Source organism: Leopardus geoffroyi, chromosome B4, assembly GCF_018350155.1.
Source record: "Leopardus geoffroyi isolate Oge1 chromosome B4, O.geoffroyi_Oge1_pat1.0, whole genome shotgun sequence".
NCBI classification, from domain to species: domain Eukaryota; kingdom Metazoa; phylum Chordata; class Mammalia; order Carnivora; family Felidae; genus Leopardus; species Leopardus geoffroyi.
In genome coordinates, this window is record NC_059341.1 from 98,920,272 (window position 1) to 98,946,213 (window position 25,942).

General features: G+C 32.3%; 1 long non-coding RNA gene across 1 annotated transcript in view; it reads right to left on the minus strand.

Annotated features, from left to right (window-relative positions):
* LOC123590897 overlaps positions 1-25,942 on the minus strand; it is a 103,997-nt gene that overhangs the window by 38,369 nt on the left and 39,686 nt on the right. Inside the window, exon 2 of the long non-coding RNA XR_006709024.1 lies at positions 15,635-15,708. This is a non-coding gene — a long non-coding RNA (uncharacterized LOC123590897). The remainder of the gene's footprint in view (positions 1-15,634; positions 15,709-25,942) is intronic.

Here is a 25,942-nt window from a genome sequence, read left to right on the forward strand (position 1 = left end):
GAGAATAACACTATGATGAGTTCTGAACTCAATGTGTTTCTAGCCCATGCACATATTTAGAGTGTATGAAAGATTAGGCTCACAAATGACATGTTCTAGTATACTTCTTATCATTTATTTAAGAAGAAATTATAGAACATTTCTGTTAGAGTACTTGGATGTTGTTGTATTAAAATATAAGAACTGAATTTAGCTTTATGTTCACTTTTTCTTTCTTCTAATTATACCCAAGAATAAAAGATGTTTAAAGGGACAATTTCAGAAGAGTTGCTTCAGGTACAATCAATGTGAAAGGTCTGGCATGTGTTTATTTTTAAAAGTGGTGAGATTAATGTACCCTGAGAATAATGTAATGAGGTATGCTAAGAAGATTGCCTATAAGTCAAGAGGAAAAAAAGTAAAATGCAGTTAGGAGAATGTAAACCTTCTCCTGTAATTTGTAAGCCATTTATAACCCAGAGTCATTGCAATGATTCAAACGAATACAGTCACATCAAACACTTTATTTGGTGAATTTCTATTAGATAGCAATGCCAGAAATAGGACAGAAGCAAATACTAGTTTCTTACCACATTATTGGATATATTTTCTGAAATTTTTATTCTTTTATTTATAAGATTGTTTCAATGACATCATTTTTATGATCTATATGCACACTAGAAACTACTTTTAGTCAAACGTGAACTTGCACAATTAAATTTTGCTCAGATGCTTTGAATTCCAATCATTCTTGTAGCTACTTTAGGATATTCCTAGGGAGGAACCCATACTTTGCAGATAAAGTGATTACATAATGATGATTAAATGTAAATTCAACTACATATGTAATTATAATATTAATCCTATCTTAATTAAATAAAATATTTTTCTTCTTTATTTATTTTTTTTCTTTATAATGAATGTCTGAAGAATATTTCCAGATACCTATTTTGTATGGGGTTGAATTATTTCACTGTAATGGAAACCACAACTTAAATTGTATTTAGAAATGAGAAAATATATGAACTTACATAATAAGCAGTCTAGATTTAGGCCAATCTTCTGTAATATTTGATTTGGTTTTTATAGGATTTTATGAAAGCCCAAGGTTATTTCTACTACCACAAACTAGATTCATCCTGAGGATGAGTCTCTCATAAACATGAAATGTCTGCTAACAGAAACTGGAATAATAAGCATCTTTTTTCACATCCGCTGTCAAAGGCTGAATTCACTTCCTTAAAAGTCCAAAGCGAACATTCGGTTGCATTTCATTGCCTAACATTAAACTCGGCTATCTCTAAGTTAAACATTGGCAAAGTTGAGGAAATTATCATGAATGACTTAGAATAATTATTTCACAAGGAATAGATGACAATCAATCATAATGGCTGTTGTACACTGTTAAAACTGGTTTTAATAATTAGTAAGAGGATCAATTTTAGTAAAATATGTCATATTGCCTATTGAGATTGTCAAAGGAATATACTTCCATTAACACTGAAAAATAATTAGGGGCACCTGGCTGGCAGAACATATGACTCTTGATATTGAGGTTATAAGTTCAAGCCTCACATTGGGTGTAGATCTTACTTAAAAATAAAATCTTAAAAATTTTTGAAAACAAATTATAGTCTACAACTTCAGCTGGATTCCAGTTACCATTTGGTTTTCCTGTTATGTATTCCTATTTAGCATCTCTCTTCACTTCTCATCAACTGCCATGGCAAGTCATTAATAATCTCAACTCTCCAACCCTTATTACTTCAGGTGATATTTTCATTTTTTTCAAATGATTTTACCTATTGTAGAACAGTAACAGAAATAGCCAAAATAATTGAATTTCCTTCATCTTGCTAATTACTAACATTATCATTCATCAATGCATCACTTACAAATAAACCTGAATTAATTTTAGTTATTGCTTATTGATGTCTTACCTCAAGGATAAGATTTATTAACTGTAAGAAGATTAACACATTCCCTTTTATTTCCCTTCTCTCATATCTTTCTCTATAAATTATTTTGCTTTTGTATCTTCAATTTCAACATTTAACTGACTCTTTAATTCAGCATATGGAAATAGCTAACGCTTACATAGTGCTTACCAAGAAATGACACTACTCTAAGCACATCTAGACACATTAACTCAGTTAATACTTAGAGTAAGTCATTAGGTTAGGTGCTATAATTTTCTCCTTTTTACAGAAGAGGAAGCAAACACAATCTTTTTTTTTTTTTTTTTTTTTTTTTTTTTTTTTTTCAGAGGGAGTGAGGCAGAACGTGAGCAGGGAAGGGGCAGAGAGAGAGGGAGATGAATCTGAAACAGGCTCCAGGCTCTGAGCTGTCAGCACAGAGCACAAAGTGGGGCTTGAACTCATGAACCGTGAGATCATGACCTGAGCCGAAGTCAGAGACTTGACTGACTGAGCCACCCAGGTGTCCCTCCGCTTTTTTTTTTTTTTTTTTTTTTTTTTTAATAAACACAGTCTTATACAGTAGCTAGAGAGGTATTTGGAATTAAATCCATGAATTCAAGGTCAAGCAAGAGCCTGGGTTTCTTACACTGTTCCACCTCTTCTAAAATCAAAGTTTCAAATAAGTCACAAGTTATAATAAATGTAAAATCGCAAAGCAAGAACACTACATGAAGATTTTACAAAGGAAAGATGAGATTATATTCCACCATTTTTATAGGTTCATTAAGGCATAATCTACATTCTGTAACATTCACCAAGTATGTTTTTAATTCAGTGAATTTTAGTAAATTTACGATTGTGGAATCATCACCATAATTCAGTTTTAGAACATTCCCATCATTCTAAAAATTTCCCTCATATTTCCCCATTTTGAACCTTCTTTATTGCTCAAGGAATATAAATATGAGAGGAGATTGAAGATATTAAAGATAGCTATTACTATACTATGGTGATTATGAAAATGTGGTTGAATGACCGACCCTCAGGTTTTCCCCCAAACTCCTTCAGAAGACTGACAGTGTCAACACTATGTGTTCATAGTGGACATATTCAGGGTAGAGTGTATACTGAAGATATACTTGATATTGCAAATGATGAATGTTTTTCTAATGTAACCCTAGTGATTGCATTTGGGTAATTTAAAAAAAAATTAGAAACAGAGTTTCAAAGAAATATATTAATTTAGGGAAAAGTTGGGACTGAAATAAGTATTTTCCCTCTGAATTAATTCTTCTCTATGTGTCTAGCTTTTTTTTTTTATCAAATATGATGTATGCATTTATATTTAGCACAAGAATTGCAATCTTTACCTAATTACATTAAAAGGATTTCTGGCTCTTTATGCCTGTCCTTTGAAACCTTACCAAAAAAAAATTGAATCAGCTTGTGTTTATGTCAAATGATTTTAGAATGGGAAAGTTTCTGGCTTAACAACAATCAGATTTACTGCTTTAGTCAAGTTGAGACAGTTGTTATAATGACACAGAACTGAGCTTTTTGCCCATTGAATTTAGTTTATTAATTAGTGCTAATGTTCATCAGATATTATTTGCACTCAACTTATATATATGCATCAATGGTCTTTGTATTTCATTATAAAATATAAACATGTCATATATGCCAAGACAACATAAATATACAGTATGAATGAATGAATAATTATAAAGTGACCATAAATGTAACCAGAGTTTAGGTTAATATAGAGAACATTCCTGTCAACTCCATGTGTCTCTGGACAATTACATTTCCTCTCTCCCCACTTGAGGTTAATATTATCTTGACTTTTATGGTAATCAACTCCATGATTTTCTTTCTAGTTTTACCTCCTACGTGTGCATCACAATGGAACAGAGTTTGTCCTATTTATGTACTTTACAGCAATAAAATCATAGTGAACATATTATTTAGTGTGTTTATTTTGCTCAATTTTTTCTAAGATTCACTAATGGTGTTGGATTTAGCTTAGTTAGTTTAGCTTCTTTGCTAGATAATGTTACATTTTATAAATATAACACAATTAGTTTATCTAGTCTAATAGAGATGACCAGTCACTTCTAGTGTAGGACAATTAGGAACAATGCTGCTGTCAGCATCTCTATGCATGAGTCCTGGTGTGCCTCTTCTTGCCATTTCTTCCAAAAGTGAAATTGTTTGTTCATTGGATGTTCACATCTTTAGGTGCAGCAGATAATTCAAAACAGGTTTTCAAAATGGTATCAAAATGTATACAAAAAACAGTAGTGTATGAAAATTGCCATTATGCCACAAGTTTCCCAACACATGGAGTTGCCAGATTTTCTCTACGATTATTAAAGATATTGCCCAGCTTTCCATATGATGCTGTTGTTGCCATTTATATTTTTTCCCTGAAGTCCTTATTCATGAATTTCGCCAATTTTTAAAATGAGTTTTCAGGGGAGCCTGGGTGGCTCAGTCGGTTTGGCTGACTTTGGCTCAGGTCATGATCTCATTTCTGAGTTCAGACCCCACTTAGGATTCTGTTCTAACAGATCAGAGCCTGGAGCCTGCTTCGTACTCTGTGTCTCCATCTCTCTCTGCCCCTCCCCAGCTCATGCTGTCTCTCTGTCTCTCAAAAATAAATAAAAACATTAAAATTTTTTTAAAGACATGAGTTTTCAGGAGTTTTTTTTCCTCATTAAGGAGAAGTTTTCTATATTCTAGATATGGATTACTCATGAATCACTTCAGATAAAAAGAAGCTCCTGACTTAGACATAGATTAATTTGTCAGTTTCTTTCTGTATCATAAGTTTTCTATTTTTCTATTTTATTGTACTTTTTTAGAAAGACAGCATGAGCGTGCATGAGAGAGAAATTAAGTAGGCTCCATGCTCAGCACAGAGCCTGACATGGGGCTCAATCCCAGTACCCTGGGATCATGACCAGAGCTGAAACCAGTTGGACGCTCAACCAACAGAGCCATTCAGACACCCCTCTATGTTTCTTACTTAAGAAAGCTTTCCCTATCCACATTCTTCGTGAAAATGTTATGTATTATCTTTTTCCTCTTTTCAATAGCTTTACCAATTTTAATAACTAGATTTTATTTTATTTAATATGGCATACTTGTAATAAAATTCACAAATCTTTAGTATATAGCTCTATAAAATTTTGTACAGTTTATTTAATCACAAGCCAGATCAAAACTTAACAACACCCATTAGAAACTTCTCTTATACTCTCTCTCAAACCCCCTCCAAAAACATAATTATTATTCTGACTTGTAACACAGTTTTTACTTTCCCCTGTTTTTTTAAAATTTGTAGAAATGGAATCGTGCAGTGTAGAACCCCTTAGGATTGTCCTCTCTTACAGAACATTATATATGAAAGATATAATCTTTTGTTCCTTTTCATTGCTGTGTAATTTTCTACTTTGCATTCACTGAAAAATACACAATACATATCCTATTCTGTGATAGACATTTGGGTTGCTTCTAAATTAGGGATAATATAAATAAAGCTGCTATGAGTCTTTTTACACATTTTTTTATGTACATATGCATTTATGTTTATGGTATAAACTGGAAACAAGATCACTAGGCCATAGAATATGCTTATGTTCAGTTTGAGAAGATACCAAACAGTTTTCCAAGTGTATTTATCTTATTTTTCATGCTAATAATGTACTGGACTTCTTGACACTCTGGACTTTTGACTTTATTAGTTCTGAAAAACGCTCAACTATTATCTTCAAATATTGCTTTTGAACTATTCCTTCTATCCACTTCCTCTGAGACTCCAGTGATATGGATTTTAGAATGTCTCACTGTATTTACTGTTTTCTTATCCCCTACTCTCTAATTTGAGTCTTCTTATCTCTCAATACTGTATTTTAAGTGCTTTTTCAGATCTATTTTCCAGTTGGCTAGTTCTCCAGGTATTTCTAACCTGCTCTTAGATAGAAAATCTGCTTTTGAAAACTGCTTAGCAATATCTTCTTTTTGCTGCTACCGTCGGTTAATGTATAGATACTTTTTTTTTTCTTCAAGGATTTCTATTTGGCTCTTATACAAATCTACCATGTCACAATTTATAGTTTCTCATTTCCTGTTAAATCTTCAAGTCTTTTTTTAATCTCCAAGACTGGTAAAATGTGTGTGTGTGTATATGTGTGTGTTTACTTTGTAGCTAATAAATCTAAAACTAAAGTCGTTGTAGATCTATTTCTAATTCTCTCCTGGTTTGCTATCTTAGTCCTTTCTTTATTTGCTTTTATTTTTGACTATTTGTTTTACATGGTATGTAAAAAAAAAAATCAGAAATCGTAATGCCTTATAGAAAGCATTTTGAGTTCTGGGCCTACTTATCGATGGTCTTGTGTATACTCTCTTAAATTTTGGCTCAGTTTTTTCACTATCTTGATAACTCTTGGATATTTTAAGATGCTTTTTTTTAGGCTCTTTCTATCACATATTTCATTCCTTTTTGTTAAATTGTCTTCAGGGAGAAAATTGAAAAAATTGTTCTATATTATTTTGTCAAAGGAAATAAAAGATTATGACTAATAATTTTTATCAGATTCAAAAAAACAAAAACATAACGCAGCCCATAGCTATATCAGATTGTTGAGATATCTTAACTTTTTGGGATTTTTTCCTGCTTTTATATAAGGATTGCTTTATTTAATATACCTATGTTACTTGCAACTTAACAACTATGGATTTAAAATCATTATAAAAGATAAAGGAAATACTACTATTTGTCAAGAGCTCTACATCTATAAAAGTTTAGTACATCAAAGATTGTCAATGCTAAATACACTGTTGCATTGCAAAATAATGATTTATTTGTCCCAAAATAGTAAAATGTACTTTATGAATTTGCCAAGGATATCTTCATGTTGGAATAAATCCTCAGATTATAAATAAAATAAAAAATTTCAATGAATAAATCACTTTTCCAGAAGCCCAGCTCACATTTCGCTCATTTTTTTCCTATACTTACTTTATCTCAGTTCTCATTTATTTAGTTTCATTTCCCATTTTTTTTAATTACATAACATTTCTCTCCCTTTTCTTCATCCCTTTTCAATCCATTGGCCTGTACACTCTCATTTCCCAAATTATTTCATTCTCCTTTCCCATATCATATTATTATTTGTTTTCTTATATCTTCATTTTATTCTAGCAATTAATTATTTTAACTGTGTATAGGTATTTATTAATACTTCCTCAGAGAGCTCCTTTCCAGATTTAATCTCATTGAGGGTAAGAATTATGTCTGATAAAACTTTTTATGTCCAATTAATAACACATACCTTGGGATGCCTGGGTGGCTCAGTCAGTTCAGTGTCTGACTCTTGTTGGCTCAGGTCATGATCTCACATTTCAGGAGACTAAGCCCCGCATTGGGCTCTGCGCTGACAGTGCTGGGCCTGCTTGGGATTCTCTCTCTCTCTCTCTCTCTCTCTCTCTCTCTCTCTGTCCCTCTCCCACTTGTGCTCTCTCTCTGTCAAAATAAATAAGTAAATTTTAAAAAATAAATAATACATGCCTCATACATCCTAGTTCCTCAAATAATATTGTCAACTACATTGATTGGTTTAGCCATTTTAGTTCAATCCTTAAATATTTGAGGGAATTCACAACAATAACTAATTAGTATCTTGTCACTTATTTAATATGCATAAGAGGAAATATAAAGTTTTAAATGCATAAGGTTTACATAGTGTAAAACCACACATTCTTTAGAAGTGTTGAATTTAAAGTTTTGGATATAGTTCATGCATTTCTTTTCTGTATTCTTACTGTGTGAATTATGTTTCATGATTATTTTTACCTTTAAGCCATGCTAATTGCCCAACTATTACAAAAGAGAAATGATATGTAGTTCATTTCAGAACCAATGCCTTAAGGTCATTGCCATGAATCATGAAACTAGTATTTGAAAATCCAAAAAAGGCTCTGTTCAAAGTGAGCTATATTAACAACAAAACTATGTTCCAAATTTGATTTCATCCTGTTTTCAATATGATGTTGAACAGACAAAATTAACTAAATTTACCTTATTAATCTATTGGTTAAATTTACATTGAGAAGTGGCATGAACACATGGCACACACACACATATATATATATATATATATATATATATGTGTGTGTGTATATATATATATATACATATATATATATATATATGTACTTTTGTATGTTGGAAATTAACTAAATTTAATTTATGGACAGCTATAATGAATAGATTTCTCTGATTTCACCTCTGCTCCATGATAATGATGAACTTACTATGCTCTTTCTCATAACTACTATGGGAAAATCAGCATTTCTTTTGGTTCAAAAGATATATAATGTATGTAGCTGACCTTGAAGCAAGTAGAGTTAGTCTTTATGGTTTAAGTGAGCTTATTAATTCAAGAACCAGTTTTCAAATAACAGTAACATTTTTATCTCATCTATTCTAGAAGTAAATCTAAGATACTAAGCCATAAGTAAATACAAGTAAATTTGTTTTTCAATATAGGTCCTCTTATTGCATTCCTTTCCACATTTATTTTCATACTATATTAATTTCTAGGAGAAATAAGTTTTCTTTACCAACACACCTTCTGAAATTGCATCTACAATATATACAAAGACTGGAAATATAACTGAAATTCATATATTTATTGTGAATAGGAATATTTCCCAAGTAATTATTTGACTGTAAAGATTTATTTCAAATGAAAATATAAAAAGTAAATTTTTATGAACCTTACTTCTGTTTGTCAGGTTGAGTTGATGGGTGATTCTTCCTTTCAGTTCTGACATATGTTATTAATTATTGGATAAGATAACAATCCATAAATTTTGGTGCCAAAAGGATGTTGAAGGCATGTAAATCATGGGATTGATGGTGGAAGAATTTGTACCTCATGTAAAGGAGCTGTCTACAAAAGGTTGAAAATCAAGGACAAACTCCCTGGACCCCATGTATAGGTCTAAAAGTCACCTGCTTGCTTAGCATTACTGAAAGACTTAAACTGTCTGCACCAGACTTTGAGCAGAAACAGACAGAAATTTATTCAAGGTTGCACATGGTAAAGTTTTGAGGCTATATTTACACAAGCTATTCAGGGCAAGGACCCTGAGCATGTAAACTGTTGTGAGATTTGTCCAAAACTGGTGAAATCTCTTAAGTACAAGGCAGAAGTACAAAAAACCCGTCTCATGGGATGGTCTAAAATTCCTGGAACTTTTAGTAGTCCAGATTTATCTCATTGAGGGTGGTCTAAGAAATCAGAGGGGCGCCTGGGTGGCTTAGTCGGTTGAGCCGCCGACTCTGGCTCAGGTCATGATCTCGCGGTCCATCCGTGAGTTCAAGCCCCACGTCGGGCTCTGTGCTGACAGCTCAGAGCCTGGAGTCTGTTTCAGATTCTGTGTCTCCCTCTCTCTGACCCTCCCCCGTTCATGGTCTGTCTCTCTCTGTCTCAAAAATAAATAAACGTTAAAAAAATTTTTTTTAAGAAAAGAAATTAGAATATAAGATACACAATGAGGTCAAAGAAAGGGAGACTGTTGACAGGTCCACAGTAGGAAAATTATAAGCCAAGGCACTAAAGACAATGGAAAAATTTTAAAGAAACTTAAATTGAGTATGTAGTGTGTTCCAAATGTTCAAACAAATAAAATAAGAGATGGAATCCAGAAAAGGATAAAGATTTTGAAACAAGTAAAGCAGATTTTAAGAGAACCAAATGAATGAAAAGGTGCAAAACAATTCAAATTATAATAGAATGAGTCTAAGTAAGTAAATTGATTTGATAAAGTTTCAGAGGTATGTAACACGATAGATTTAGAAAATCCAATATAAATCTATTTGTATTCACAGAATAGTGAATAGAAGAATAGCAGAATAATGGAATGGAAGAATGTGGAAGAGGAGATATTTCATGAAATGATAGCTGATAACTAAAGAGATAATAAAAAGATTTAAAAATAAATATTAAGTATATTTTTATGAAACTGTAATCTCAAAATTTAAGAAGAGAATTTAAAAGCTATAAAATTAGAAATCTAAGTGTGTCCAAAGTTACACCAATCAAAATTAAGCAGATTTCTTAGCATAAAATACAGAAAAAAAAACAATATCTTCAAAGTACATATTAAAAATACTGCCAATCAAGTATTCACCACCAAGCTAAACTCTAAGTATGCAGGAAAAATAAAGACCTTGACAGGAAAAACAAAAGTAACTAAGGGAAAGAATTGGGATTCAGATTGTAATAGTGAGCAAAAAGGTAGGTAAATAATTTTAGCCAGAGGATTACACATAATAATAACATTTTAATGCATTTAGAAATTAACAGGGCTAAAAGAGATTAATAAAAATGTAGAAGGCAGTTTTTAGGAAATTCAGGCAACAGTAAAACCCCTGAAGTGTCCAGAAAGAGGCTAAAATATAAATTAATTTAATTTTAAACAGATGCATATACACAAGTATAAAATATACATCAAATATTTCATCCTAGGCTTCTAATGAGAAAACATAGAATAAATAAGCTTTTAACTTACAGAGACAAACTAAAAAATACTTAGAATAAGAAAATGAACAGAAGGAAATATGTTGTAAACAAAACTCAGAGAACAAGGAAATTTAAAAAAAAGGTATAAGTAATCATATGAACTGAATACACTCACCAACCAAAATAAAAAAAAAATTAAATAAATTCCATCTGTATTCTGTTAAAGCAGTATCCATAGGACACAGTATAATATATATAGGTTATACATCTAAGAGTAGAAACTATATGATCATAGAAAAGAATAGATTAGATATACCTCTATCTATCCATCTATCTCTTTCTTTCCTTCTCTCACTCTCTCTCTCAATACATGTAGACCCCAAACACATATTGTTTAATAACATAATAAATTGAAGAATGTTATACTCTGATAACATTTACACAAATGTAACATGCAAACCTAATCTATCATATTAAAAAAGTAACAAAAATAGATTGAAAACATATATGCTAAATTCATAATATCTATTGCCTGTAAGGAGTCATAATAGGACCTAAGATTATATTCAATGGAAATATTATTAAATAGAATTAACCATATAGAACGTTTTATATTTTTAAACAAAACAAGGAAAAAATCACAAAAACCAAATATGATAATTATAAAATGATTGATTCTGGTCAGTGACTAAAAATGGGTTTTTTGTGTGTACACATACACACATGTGTGAGTTTAGGTCTATGTGAAAATCCCTCATCCTCAGGTCAGTTTTCTATTCCTAAATTTTATTGTTTGAAATCTAGTAATTAAAATAGACTTGGAAAATAATAATTATATGAAAAAAGAGAGGTAATACCTCTGATAAGCCCTTAATTAAGCTTCTTTTTAAGTTTGTTATTGTCAAAGTGAATAAGGAATATTTCCTGACAACACAGAGGAGAATGTTAATATCTAGCCATTTTAGTCTACACTTTGAACTCCTAGAGAATGTTCTTTAGTTTTTTACCATTGTTCTTTTGCAGGTTTCATGTTGCCCTAATTATAGCTTCATTCCTATAAAGTAGTAACCCACCTAACACTGACAAAGGACACTTCTTTTTTTCTTCAGTTACCTCCAGTTAACCATTTGGGAAGAAAAAAAAAAATGCCTGAAAAATTGCAAAAAAAAAAAAAAAATCTAATACTTCTGTGCACAAAGTCTAATTATGGCAAAATACTAGTCTTTGTTTCAGAAAATGCCCCAGTTACCCAAAAAAAAAGCAATAATTCAAGTCTGTGCATGTGTGTGTACGTGTGTGTGTGTGTGTGTGTGTGTGTGTGAAAATATGCAATAATAAATTATAGCAGTTTTTGGAATAGCTAATCATTTTAGAACTGTAAAATGAGAAATTTAGACTGACATTTATTTAAAATAGGTATCTGGGGGTGCCTGGGTGGCTCAGTCATTTAAGCATCCAACTCTTAATCTCAGCTCAGGTCTTGATCTCAGGATTGTGAGATAAGATAAGATAATAAGATAAGACCATTTTTCTGTGTGATTACTAGACTCCTTTGCTTTAAATGAGTCATTTGGTTAAACTTTCATGCTGACATAAGGTATATAAACAATATTACACCCTTTGCAGATAAAATCTTGAAATTAAGGAAAAGGTTAAATAAGGGACAAGCACTGAATTCTAAGAGATTTAATTTACTTTTTCCATGAGAAAATATAATCTAAAAATTTATTTTAAGCAAAACAGAATTTTTTTAACCATGTCATTGTGGCTAAGTCACGTTTTCTCAGTTCATTCTTTCTCCTTCCCTCTCTCTCTCTCCTTCTCTCTGTCCCTCTCTACACATATCTTTACAATAAATTACATAACCATTATAATAAGTGTATTCATTCTAAAATAAATCTGTCTTACTACTATAACAATCTAATTTGGGTTCTAAATGAAGCTTAATATGTAATATTAACCAAATACAAAACAGATAGATTCATGTGATCTGCTTTTTTTTTCCTTGAGGGAATTAAATGGAAGAAAATGCATTTAATATGTAACTGCACAATTATCAGTAATGTTGCACTATAAGTATTCTTTCATAAAGTGTGCCATTTCACTACACTTAATGATATAATCTCCATGAAAAATGGTAAAGCAAAAATAGCTTTTAAAATTTTTCTATTTATAATCTATATTTCATAGCTACTATGTAACATTTTTATAATAACTTTCTCAGTTTACAAGCAGAATTCCTAAAATAACAAGGGATGTAAGTATGTCATAATTAATATAATTATATATTAATTAGATTAATATATAATATTAGTATACAAGATAATTGGATTTATTTATATTAGATTTATTTTTAAGTGATAACATACCCATTATTTCATTTTTAAATGTTTTAAAAATGTTAAAAACTAAAATTAGCAAGCATTTCTCTTGATTACTATTGTGTAGACTGATTTATACTTTCAGTATCTTGCATATGAGGCTTTTTTAAGACCCCCAAATATTATTCAGTTTGATTGAATATATTTTCAAATAGAAATGTATACTGATATATATAGTTTAGGATAATGAAAACTAATGGGAATATTTAAGACTCCAGTTAATATACTTGACATTTATGATAACTCAGAGATAAGATTCTGTAAATTTCAGTATTTGGGCTTGTAGGACAAAATCTCAGAGAAGAGAGAACCACAAAAAGTGAACCCAAGTATCTGTTTGCAGATTCCCTTCAGATATTTGTAAGCCTCTGAGATGGACATGCTCAGAGAAATATTGCAACAATTTGTACCGAAATTAACAGCTGAGAAGGTAAAGAACTGCTCAGAGATTTCATCAGCAGTGCAATACTGGAAACAGAGGTGGGAGTTCAAGACCTGCCAAGATGAAGGATACTGGCAAACATTGCTACGTTATAGTTAAGACCTCACAGAAGCACAGCCTAGGGGTAAGGGCTATGATCTAGAAGTAAAGCCAAAGTTGAACATGTTCTGCCTGAAAGAAAAAAAGAAAAAAGAAAAAGAAAGAAAACAACAGCCTAAAATGAATTTGCCAGGGGAGCAAGCAAATCACCTTATCTTCTATTTGCCCTCCAGAAAAATGTTTAATCCCCTTCGAGGAAGAAAACATCATTCAGAGCTTCTCTGATTTTTCATATACAGTATCTAGCATAGAATTAAAAATTAAGTGGTATGCTTTCACAAAAACAATGACCAAAAACCAAGACAAAAATAAATTATTTAGATACCACAATTATCAGATAGTAACTTACACTGAATATGATTAATGTGTGGTTAAGAATAGAAAAAAAATGAGGGTGCTTGGGTGGCTCAGTCAGTTAAGTGTCCGATTTCAGCTCAGGTCATGATTTTGTGGTTTGTGGGTTCAAGCCCAGTGATGAGCTGTGTGCTGACAGCTCGGAGACTGGACCCTGTTTCAGATTCTGTGTCTCCCTCTTTCTCTGTCCTTTCCCTGGTCTCACTCTCTCTTTCTCTCTCTCTCAAAAATAAACATTACAAAAATTAAAAATAAAGAATAGAAAAAAATGGAGAATATTAGTATAAACCTCAAATTCTTAAAAGAAGTCAACTTAACATTCTAGATGTTAAAAACCTAATGGCTCAACCCTCTGGTTTCAACTGTCACATGTATAGAAGAGCTTTAAAGTTGCCATTCTCATCCTTAAAACGAGAAAAAGCAGAACAAAAAGAAAATCAATGGCTTTTATTGAATCCATCAGATAACTGAGATTACAGGGCAAATTGCTACCCTGAAATTCAGAGAGACAGGCAAATCAAGAAAGTCACAGTCAAGAGCTGCTTGCTTACAGCAGGAGCCACAGGAACCATAAATGTGTAGGAATACTTATGTGGTGGTTTGGATGAATCCCTGGAAGCTCAGTGTAGACTAGCATGACAAAAAGAAAGCCCTGGTGACTATAGTCTTAGAAAGAGTCCCATGTTTTTCAAGTCCACTATGTTTTCAAGGTGAATATTTTCGAAAGATCCTGTTGTGCCTCTTAAGGGGAAGGGTAATTATTGTCAAACACACCAAGAATTTTCTTTATAAGTACTGCGTATTCTCCAAAGGAAAAAAAAAAAATTTTACCAGACTCTTGTTCTAGCTAGGGGAAGTGATTTACTCGGGCTCCAGTCTCCTCTAACTTTCCTATCTCATCTAAGGGAGATAAAAAAGCTATACCACTAGAGAAACACTTATTAAGGTCACAACCCAGAGTCACAAGCTCAGGAAAATACAGAGATTTAATCAAAAGATTATAGAATACTTCCCCCTTTCCACAACTTTCTACCACACCAGTAGGGCTTCATTATAGTAACTGCAGATTAGCAGATTACTGCTGAAAGACTCACAAAATTTAGACTTTCTCCTAGGGGGAGTACTTAAAGAAACCAAAAGTCAAAGGGGATACAGAAACAAAGACACAAAAGTAATCTGAAGCCGCTGATTAATAACAGCTATGAAAATATTAAACACAGACCAACTCCTAGCCACATTAGCAAAATCTCACAACAAGGCCTATTTACTTCAATTTTATCACCTGAAAAACATGTCCAGCTTTCAACAAAAAAATGACAAGACTTACAAAATGAAAAAAAAAAAAAAAAAGACTGAAGACACAAACCAAACCTCAGAACCAGACTGAGATGATGCCACAGATTTGCGAATTTAGACAGGGAATTGTGATTAAGATGTTAAGGGCTCTAGTGGGAAAGGAGGCAACAGGCAAAAAAGAGATAGGTGATGTAAGTGGAACTATGGAAATGCTAGAAATCAAAAACATTTTAATTAAAGAATGCAGTAAATGGACCCATTAATGGACTGGACATGCTGGGGGGAAGAAATGATTAAGCTTGAATATTGATCAGTAGAAACTTCCCAAATGAAATACAATGACAAAGAAGAAACAACAACAAACAACAGCTACAGGGCCTTCAAGAACTGTGGGAATAATTACAAAAGATACAATTCAATGTAACTGGAATACCTGAAGAAGAACAATGAGAAAATAGAGCAGAAGAAATATTTGAAACAATAATGACTGAAAGCTTTCCAAGTTAATAGCAAATGTTAAGAAAATATTCAAACAACATAAAACAAAAAAAATATATCTAGCCATGTCATGTACAAACACAGATTAAGACAAATCTTGAAAGAAGTCAAAGGAAGTAATCATCTTACCTATAGGGGAAGTAGAATAAGAATTACAGTAGACTTCTTGTGAGAAATCATTCATGTAAGAAGATAGTGGATACCTAAAATGTTGAAAGGAAAAAATAATCATCAAACTAGAATTAAATACCCACCAAACTTTACTTCCAAAGTGAACAAAGACCTTTTCAGATGAGCAATAACTGATGAATTCATTGTCATCAACACCTGCCATGCAAGAAATCTTAAACATTTTAAAGGAAGAAGAAAAAGGATATAGGCCAGAATGTGGATCCACTTAAGGAAAGAAGGAGCACCTTTAGGAATAAATGAAGGTTAAATAAAATATTTTATTGCTATTACTCTTATTTAATATAAAAGATAACTTTTCAAAGTAATAGTAGAAAGGATGTGTTGGGTTGTTACAACACAGAGGTAAGTGAAAAGAAAGACATTTTATAAGATTGGGAATACTCTGCTATAAAGGTAACTATACTATGCATGAAGCAGTGCAGTGTTATTTGAAGGTGTATTTGGACTAGTTGTAAATGTATATTGCAAACTCTAGGGCGACCATTACAAATTTTAAGAGAGGGGTGCCTGGATTGCTCAGTTGGTTAAGCATCAGACTTTGGCTCAGATTATGGTCTCGCAGTTCACAAGTTCGAGCCCTGTGTCTGCTCTGTGCTGATAGCTCAGAGCCTGGAGCCTGCTTCAGATTCTGTGTCTCCCTCTCTCTTGGCCCCTCCCTCACTCGTACTTTGTCTCTCTCTTTCTCAAAAATAAATAAACATAAAAATTTTTTAAATGTTTAAAACAGAAGTACAATTGTGATACTAAGAGAGGAAAGGAAGTGGAATCATAAAATGCTCAGTTAAAACTATAGACTGCAGAAAAAGACGAAAATTTTCAAAGAATGAATGCAAAGAATTGACAACAATTACAAACATTGTAGATCTCAATTCAGCTGCATCAATAGTGATTAAATATGAATGGTCTAAATGCACTAAATCAAAGTGAGACTGTCAGAGTTGATTAAAAAAAAGACCCCAACATATGTTGTCTTTAAGAAGCTTATTTTATGTATAAAGACAAATAGATTAAAAGTAAAAGGGTGTAGAAAGACACCCATTCTAACATTAGTCACAAGAAAGGTGAGTAGTTATAATAATTTCAAACAAAACAGACTTCTAAGCCAGGAAAATTATCAGGGATATAGAAGGGCATTACATACTAGTAAAATGAAAATTCTCCAGTAAGACATAATAATACTAAACATGTATGTACTTCACAACTGAGCATCAAAATATATGAGGTAAAAACTGATATAACTGAGAAGTAAACAAGTCTATAATACAGTTGAACATTTAACTCCCTTCTTTAGTAATTGATTGATCAAGCAAGAATAAAACTCAGTAAGAATATGCATGACCTTAACAGCACTGTCCATCAACTGGGTTATTGACATTTTTAGAATACTCTATCGCACAACAGCAGAATTAACATTCTTCTCAAGCTCACACGGAATATTCTCCCAGACAAACTGCATTATAACCAGGAAACATACCTCACTAAATTTAGAATAGAAATCATACAAAATATGTTCTTAGATCAGCATGCAATTAAACCAGACAACAAAAGATAGCTGGAAAGTCATAAATTGTGGAAATAAAATAACAAACATTAAATAACATTAGAATCAAAGAAATCCCATGGTAAAGTGTGTGTGTGTGTGTGTGTGCGTGTGCGTGTGTGTGTAGTGAATTCGATGGAAGAAAATACAAATTATCAAAAATTTGGGGATGCAGCAAAAAACAGTACTTGAGGGAAATGTAAACTTGAAATGCATCTATTAGAGGAAAAAAATCCTGAAATCAATATCTTAAGGAAACTATATAAAGAGGAACAATTTTAGCCTAAAAGAAACAAAAGAAAAGAAATAAAACTACAGTACGAGAGCTGCCTGGTTGGCTCGGTCAGAAAAGCATGTGACTGTTGATCTCAAGGTTGTGAGTTTCAGCCCCACATTAAGTGTAGAGATTACTTAAATAAATAAAACTTCAAAAAAATATATAGCACAAGTTAATCAGTTGAAGAAAAACAATAGAGAAAAATCAATGAAACAAATCCTGGTTCTTTGAAAAGATCAACAAATTAATAAAACTCTACCAGTCTAACTTTCTAACAGGAAAGAAAATACAAATTGCAAATGTCAGAATTGAAGAAGGGTTCATTACTTACGAAACCATGGGTATTAAATAATAATAAGAGAACACTATCACCAGCCACATGTCCACCATATGCCCACCATATGATAATTTAGATGAAATTGATTCCTTAAAAGAAACAAACTGTCAAATCTCATATAAGGAGAATGAGATCATAGGAAAGAATGTTCATATATTTAAAAATTTGAGTAATAAACTTCAAGTAAAACTTACTAGGCCCAGATGAGTTAACTAGTAAATTGTGACAGACATGTAAGAAAGAAATGGCCACATTGCTCCACAATTTCATCCAAAAAATAGAAGCAGACAGAACACTTCCTAAATTATTATGAGTCCAGAATTACCTTAACATCAAAACCACATAAAGACATTATAGGAAAATAAAATTACAGACCAATATCTTTCATAAAGATGTAGCAAAAATCTTAAAACAAAAATATTAACAAATTGAATTCAACAATGTAGAAAAAGAATTATATTCCCTGATTCCATGTTCAAGTGGGTTTATTCCAGTTATTCAAATCTGGTTCAACACTTGAAAACCAATAAATGCAATCAACTATATCAAAAGTCTAAGGAAAAATTATGTGATGATATCAACGGATGGGGAAAAAGTATTTGACAAAATCAAACCTTCATTGATGATAAAAACTTTCAGAAAACTAAGCACAGAGAGAAACTTTGTCAACTTGAATGAAAACATCTATGAAAAAACTTTAGTAAACATCATACTTAATAGTGAGAAAGTAGATGTCTTCCCCCTTAAGTCAGGAACAAGGCAAGGATGCTCTCTCTCACCAATCTTATTCATCATTATACTGAAAGTCACAACAATGCAAGAACGGTAGGTACAGATATATAAGTTGAAAGAGAAGGAATAAAACTATCCCTATTCACAGATAACATGATTGTATATATAGAGAATCCTAATAACAATGACAAAGTCCTATAACTAATAAGCAATTATAGCAAGGTTGTAGAACACAAAGTTAACATATAAAAGTCAATCGTTTCCTTATATACCAACAATTAACATTTGGAATTTGAAATGTAAAAAAGGGATACCATGTACAACAGAAACAGAAAGAAGGAAGGGAAGGAAGAATAGAAGGAAGGGAGGAAGGGAGGAAGAAAGACTAAGGTATATAATCTGACAAAATGTGAAGGATTAGGTGTGCAAAACTGTATTACATTGATGAAAGAAATCAAAGATCCAAATAAATAGAAACTCTGTGTTTACAGATTAGAAAACTCAATATTGTTCATATATGAATTCTTCCCACCTTGATCTATAGATTCAGTGCAAATCCCAATCAAAATTCCAACAGGTTATTTTGTGAACATTAACAAACTGACTTTAAATCTGATATAAAAAGACAAAAAACCTAGAATATACAATGCAACAGTAAAGAAGAGGAAAGTTAGAACACTGATACTACCTAACATCAAGACTTACTGTTAGATTACAATAATGAAAAGAGTGTGTTATTGGGGTGAGAATGCATACCTAGATCAAGAGAACAGAAAGAGTCCAGAAATACATATAAACAAGTGTAGTCAACTTATCTTTGAAAAAGGAGCAAAGACAACTCAATGGAGAAATTGCAATGTTTACAACAAATGGTGCCAGAGCAATTAGATACCCCTATACAAAAAATGAACTTAAACACCACCTTTATACCTTTCACAGAATTAACTCAAAATTGATAATAGGACTAAATGGGAAATAGAAACTATAAAAATTTTGTAGAAAACAGAAAATGTGCATGATGTGGGTTCATGATGAGGTTTTGAATACAACACTGATAGCACAGTTCATGAAAGAAAAAACAGGTAAATTGAACTTTACTGAGATTCAAAACATCTGCTCTGCAGAAAAGACTGTTAAGAGAATGAAAAGATAAGCCACAGACTTGGGGAAAAATGTTTGCAGAACACATATCTAATGAAGACATTCTTGCGTTTGAAATATACAAAGAACTTTTTAAACAACAATAAGAAAACAAAGTGCTCAATTAAGGAAAGGCACAATATCTGAACAGATATTTCACCAGAGAAGATATACAGATGGCTTAAGCAGGTGAAAAGATGCTCAGCATCATTTATTATTAAAATATTTTAAGTTCACACAAGACAGCACTACATACCTATTAGAATGGCAAAGCAAAAACAAAAAAAACAAAAACAAAACAATCAGAATTCCCTGACAGTACCAACGTGCTGGCAAGGGTACAGACAAACAGAAGCTTTCATTCCTTGCCGGTGGTAATTCAAAATGGTAAAGCCACTTTGTAAGACGCTTTGTCAGCTTATTACAAAACTAAACATGATTTTACCATAAGATCCTGCAATCATGTACTAATGAAATGGATTTGAGAATAAATGTCCACACAAATTATCCTTATGTGAATGTTTATAGTAGCTTCATTCATAGTTGCCCAAAACTAGAAGCAACCAAAATATTCCAATAGGTGAGTGGATAAATAAGCTGCAATATATCCATATGTTGGAGTGTACTTGGGGACAAAAAAAGATGAGCTATGTCAAACCAAAAAAAGACACAGATGAATCTTAAATGCCTATTGCTAATTGAAATAAGCCAGTCAGAAATAACTGCATACTATATGATTGCAATTATATGACATTCCGGAAAAGACAAAGTTATATAAAGACAGAAAACAAAGCAAGGGTTCAGGGAGGGTGATGTTGAGTAGCTGAAACACAGGAGACGTTTTTAGGAAGGTCAAACTATTGTATATGATAATGTAATGTTAATTACAAATTAAGCATTTGTCAAAACTCATAGAAGCTTACAACAAAAAGAGTTAACTTAAGGTATGAAAACGTATCCAACAATGTTTAAGACTCAGGAGATGAAATCCAGGAAGTGATAAAGAATGTAAGTGCACTATAAATTCATGAAAGAACTTTCTCAAGGGATGGTGAAATAAGGTCCTGACTAAATCTGAATTTGAGTGGAATTTTAAGAATAACAGCAAAAGAAACGGTGCATAAACACCATACTATTGTTGATAAAGTACTTTTCACAGGGGTGTGGTTAACAATTCTGAAATCAGGATACGTGAACACTGGAATTGAACAATTAAGTAAATTGTTGCATATGTTGGTAGCTAGAATTCTTACTGTTGACTTTAAAGGTTTAAATAAGCAATAGGAGGAGTTTGGAGTTAAGATGGCGGAGCAGCATAGACTCCATGAGCTTGTGTTGTCCCTGAAACGCAGCATGATTGGCACCAAGTCATTTTGAACACATAAGAAGTTGAGCTGAAGATTAACACAACAATTATCCGGTAAAAGGAACAAGGACACTCGAAGAAATGACCATTTGTAGGACTCATACGGGATATACACAAGATGAGTCTGGAGCATTATGGAATACTAGAATGTAAGGAAACATTTAAAGAAACACATACAGTGATGGGGTAAATCATTAAGATACATGAACCAAATGAAAGAGCTCACGATAACCACTGCTAGCACATTTTGAGTAACAAAATAATGTACTACCGAGTTTTGACTCTATGTATGAAATAAATATCCATAAGTTAATACTAGAATGTGTAAACAAATGAATATATAAACCAATGGGGAGAACAGAAAAAATATGTCATGTAGAAAAATTCCAAATAACTCATGTAAATACCCTCACTGATGTAATGCATAACTCTCCATTTACTTTCAAAGAATATAGTATGGGAAAGGAGGAAAAAAGACTAAGTTTACAGTAGAGGAACCTGACAAACTCTACTGTAGCCAGATGATCAATGTTATTAACATCAACAGTGCTAAGTCATATTGATAGTATGTATCTTTGGTACAATGTGATAAGAATGGCATTTTAACTCTGTGTCTTATTCCTAAGAACACATAACCTTAGTCTAATCATAAGAAAATCCTCAGATATATCTCAATTAAAGGATATTTGGAAAACATCTGATGAGTACTTCCCCAAACTGTCAAGATCATCAATAACAAGGGAAGTCTGAGAAGCTGTCAGTTAAGAATAGCCTAAGGAGGTATGACAACTAAATGTGAAGTTCTGTCGTGATTGGGATCTTGGAGCAGAAAAAGGATATTAGATAAAAACTAAATAAATTTGATAAAATTATAGACTTTAATTTATCAATACTGGTTTGTTAATTTTAGCAAAAGTACTGTGTACTAAGTTAGATGGTAATAAAAGGAGAAACTAAATATGGAATATATGCAAATTCTCAGAGCTGTTTTTTTTTTTGCAGTTTCTTTGTAAATCTGAAACTATTATAAAATAAAATGTATTAAAATAATACAATAGCTGAAAATAAGAATCTAACAGGTGAGCTCAATGGCATACTGGACAGAGTGAAAAAACAGATTGATAATCAGGAATTTAAGCAAGTATGAAATATTAAGATTGAAGTGAAGATTGGAAAAGGGATGAAAAATAGAGAAAAAGAATGAAAGAGGCAACTGGAAAAACTGTGAAATGATATGTGCCACTGGAATCTCTCCAAAATGAAAGAGGGACAGAAGCTATATTTGAGGTAATAACTTGAGAATTTACCAAAACAGATAAAAGACATTGAATTACAGATTCCTCTACAAATCCTATAGAGGAATAATAATAATAATAAAATTAACTCCCTGAATGCCAAATTCAAGTTCTGTATAATAATATACAAGGATAAGCTAACATAGAGTGATGAGTGAGGGAATGTTTCCTTGGATGTGAATAATTACAAGGCTATAGCTAGGTTAAAAAGATAAGTAGAAAAAGTATTCACAGTAAAGATAATAAGAAATATAAAATTCCAAAGCAAGAACTACACTAAAATAAAAAATCTTTGCACAGCAAAGGAAATGATCAACAAAATGAAAAGGCAACTACTGAATGGCAGAAGATATGTGCAAATGGTATATCTGTAAGGGGATAATATCTAAAATGTATGAAGAACTTCTACAATACACAATTCAACATGAAAAGAATAAATAATTCGATTTTAACAGGGGCAGAAAACCTTGAATAGACTTTTTTCCAAAATATGTATTCCAAAGAACACATACAGATGGCCAAAAGACACATGAAAAAATTGTTCAATGTCACTAATCATGAGAGAAATGCAAATCAAAACAAGGATATATTACACCTCACACCTGTCAGAATGGTCAGTATCAAAAAGACAAGAAATAACAAGTGATGGAAAAGAGGTAGAGAAAAATTTAAAAAATAGAAATACCATATGAATCCATAATTCCACTACTGGGTATTTATCCAAAGAAAATTAGAACATGAATTCAAAAAGCTATATGCACCCTTGCTTATTGCAGCATTAGTTACAATAGACAAGATACAGAAGCAACTTAAGTATCCATGAATGGATAAAGAAGATGTAGTATATATACAATGGAATATTACTCAGCCGTAAAAAAAAATAATGAGATCTTGCCAGTCACAAAACATGGATGGACCTAGACAGTATTATGCTAAGTGAAATAAGGAAAACACAGAAAGACAAATACTGTATGATTTCACTTATATGTGGAATCTAAAAAGAAACAAACAGCAAACAGAAACAAAACTGTAAATACAGGGAATAAACTGGTTATTATCAGAGGGAAAGGCAAAATAGGTGAAGGGGATTAAGAGGTACAAATTTACAATTATAAAATAAGTAAGTCATAGGAATGAAAAGTGCAACGTATGGAACATAATGAATAATATTGTAATCATGCTATATGGTGACAGATGGTAACTGCACTTATGGTAAGTATAGAGAAATGTTGTCGCACACCTAAACCTAATATAACATTGTATGTCAAATATACTCCAATAAAAAAAGACAATTCCAGAAAAATTTCAATTTCAAATTCCTGAATTATTGTTTTTACTCCCTTCATTTTTTTCTTCTTGAAATCCAAATATACATTTGTGTTTAAAAAAAAAAAAAGTAAGAAAAAGAATGGCAAACAAAAATGTTACTCTAGGTGGACCAAAATTCTAAGGAATTCTTGATGTGGACACATACAAATCTGGAGAACAAAAATATATTGTAAAATCTCTTCATCAAAGAGCTCATGCAAAGTTGGAAAACTTCAAGTTATAAAGTTGATGAACCTTGATGTGCTGTACATCAGGAGCAAAAGGAACAACATAGCAATAAAGTTACCACACTAGTATCTGCCAGGTAGATAAACTTCAGCCCAACCTCTGCTACTCTCATCTCTAGCCTGCATCCCTGCGTCTTGAGACAAATATTGACCACAGAGGTGTCTACTTCCAAACAAGATAATATAGGCGGATTAATAGATACAAGATGCTGAACAGTGCTCTGAATGTCAAGGAACAGAAAACAAATTGGAAGTCTTATATCCAGAACACTAGCTCTGAAACCCTCTGTCCAGTAGTCCATTCCACATTTCCTCCACACGATCTAGAGACAGTCTATCATAAAATTATATGGCAGGCATACACTGGATAAAACCTTTCAAAATAAAATATTAGTGATGTGTAACTACAGCTGATTAACAGCTGGACTGAAAAAAATTCAGTCTTCATATATTGGGACTCCTAGATGTCTAGATTTTGACTTGTGGAAAGATGAGAGCAGTGAGGTTTATGATGTGATGTTTAAGCCTGAAACTTTCCTGGTGGCCCACAAGATCAGTTTCTTGACAGCTGGTTTGCAACAAGCCCAACATGTTTGACAAGTGTGGTTTGATTATTTAAAGGGATTTTGAGAGCTTTTTGAGAAACACTCCCTAAACTAAGACTTTGCAGTTCAAGCCAGAGACTCAGCATTGTCCATGCAGCATGTATAAGAAAGGGACTCATTGTGGAATTTCTCTTTGATCTCTTATACCTACCTGCCATTCTCTTTAACTCACTTTACTACATCTTTTGTTTTTAAATTAAAGCCTATGAGAGTGTACTTTGTGGAGATTGGTTCTTTCAAACACCAGAACTGGAGTAAATAATGCAAGTATACTCACAGAAATGACCAAATATGTGGGGAAAGTCAGTATAATGAGCAAACATGATTGATAGTTTTAAAGATATGGTAGAGTATATAAATAATCAAGCGAACCCTATAGAATTTTAAAAGTAAAACAAAACTATTCATCATTATCATCATCCTGATAGATCAAGTGAATTTCATACACTACTCTTCTGAGTAGTGAATTAAATGGCTGTGAGATCCAATGTAGGCATTATTTTTAAGCACAGTGCTAAATACTAAGGTATAAAATGATGAAAGTGGCACTTGGTGAACAGATCTGAAAATTCCCACATGTATCTATTAGAAGAGAACCAGAAGTAGAGAATAGAGTGTATGGTTTGATGGAATTTGAAGCAAGGATGACTGGACTGAAGAAAGCAACCAGAAATCCCCACTGCTCTTTTCTTTTTTGAAAATGCTTCCATGAATTTCCAGTATTCTCATTTCAAAGGAGAACAGGAAATAGTTTGGCTTTCACTGGATCTTAGCCAAAAGGCCAAGAAGTGATAATAGTTAGGTTTTCAAAATGGAAATCTGTTTTTTCAATATTCACTAAATGTGTGTGTGTATATATATATATATGTACACACACACACATATGGACATATATGTATGCCATCTCTCTTGTCCTTTACTTTTGTAATAATTTCTTGCCCTTTTAATGCTTACCTCATCTTAGTCCAAAAAATATGTCAGGTGCAATGAATTGGTTTGCTCTGATTACTTTAGAAAGGGGCACCTGGGTGGCTCAGTCAGTTAAGTGTCCGACTTCAGCTCAGGTCATGATCTCACACTCTGTGAGTTTGAGCGCCACATTGGGCTCTATGCTGACGGCTCAGAGCCTGGAGCCTGCTCCAGATTCTGTGTCTCCCTCTCTCTGCCTCTCCCCTGCTCATGCTCTGTCTCCCTCTGTCTCAAAAATAAATAAAAACATTAAAGAAAATTTAGCTACTTTAGGAAACTAGAAATGGAACAGCAAATTAAATTCAATGAAACATTTAAAAAAAGATATAATAGGAATTAACAGAAACCAATGGAATTAAAAACAGAAAATCAATACAGAAAATCAATAAAACCAAAAGCTTGATCTTTGAAAGATCAATACAATTTAT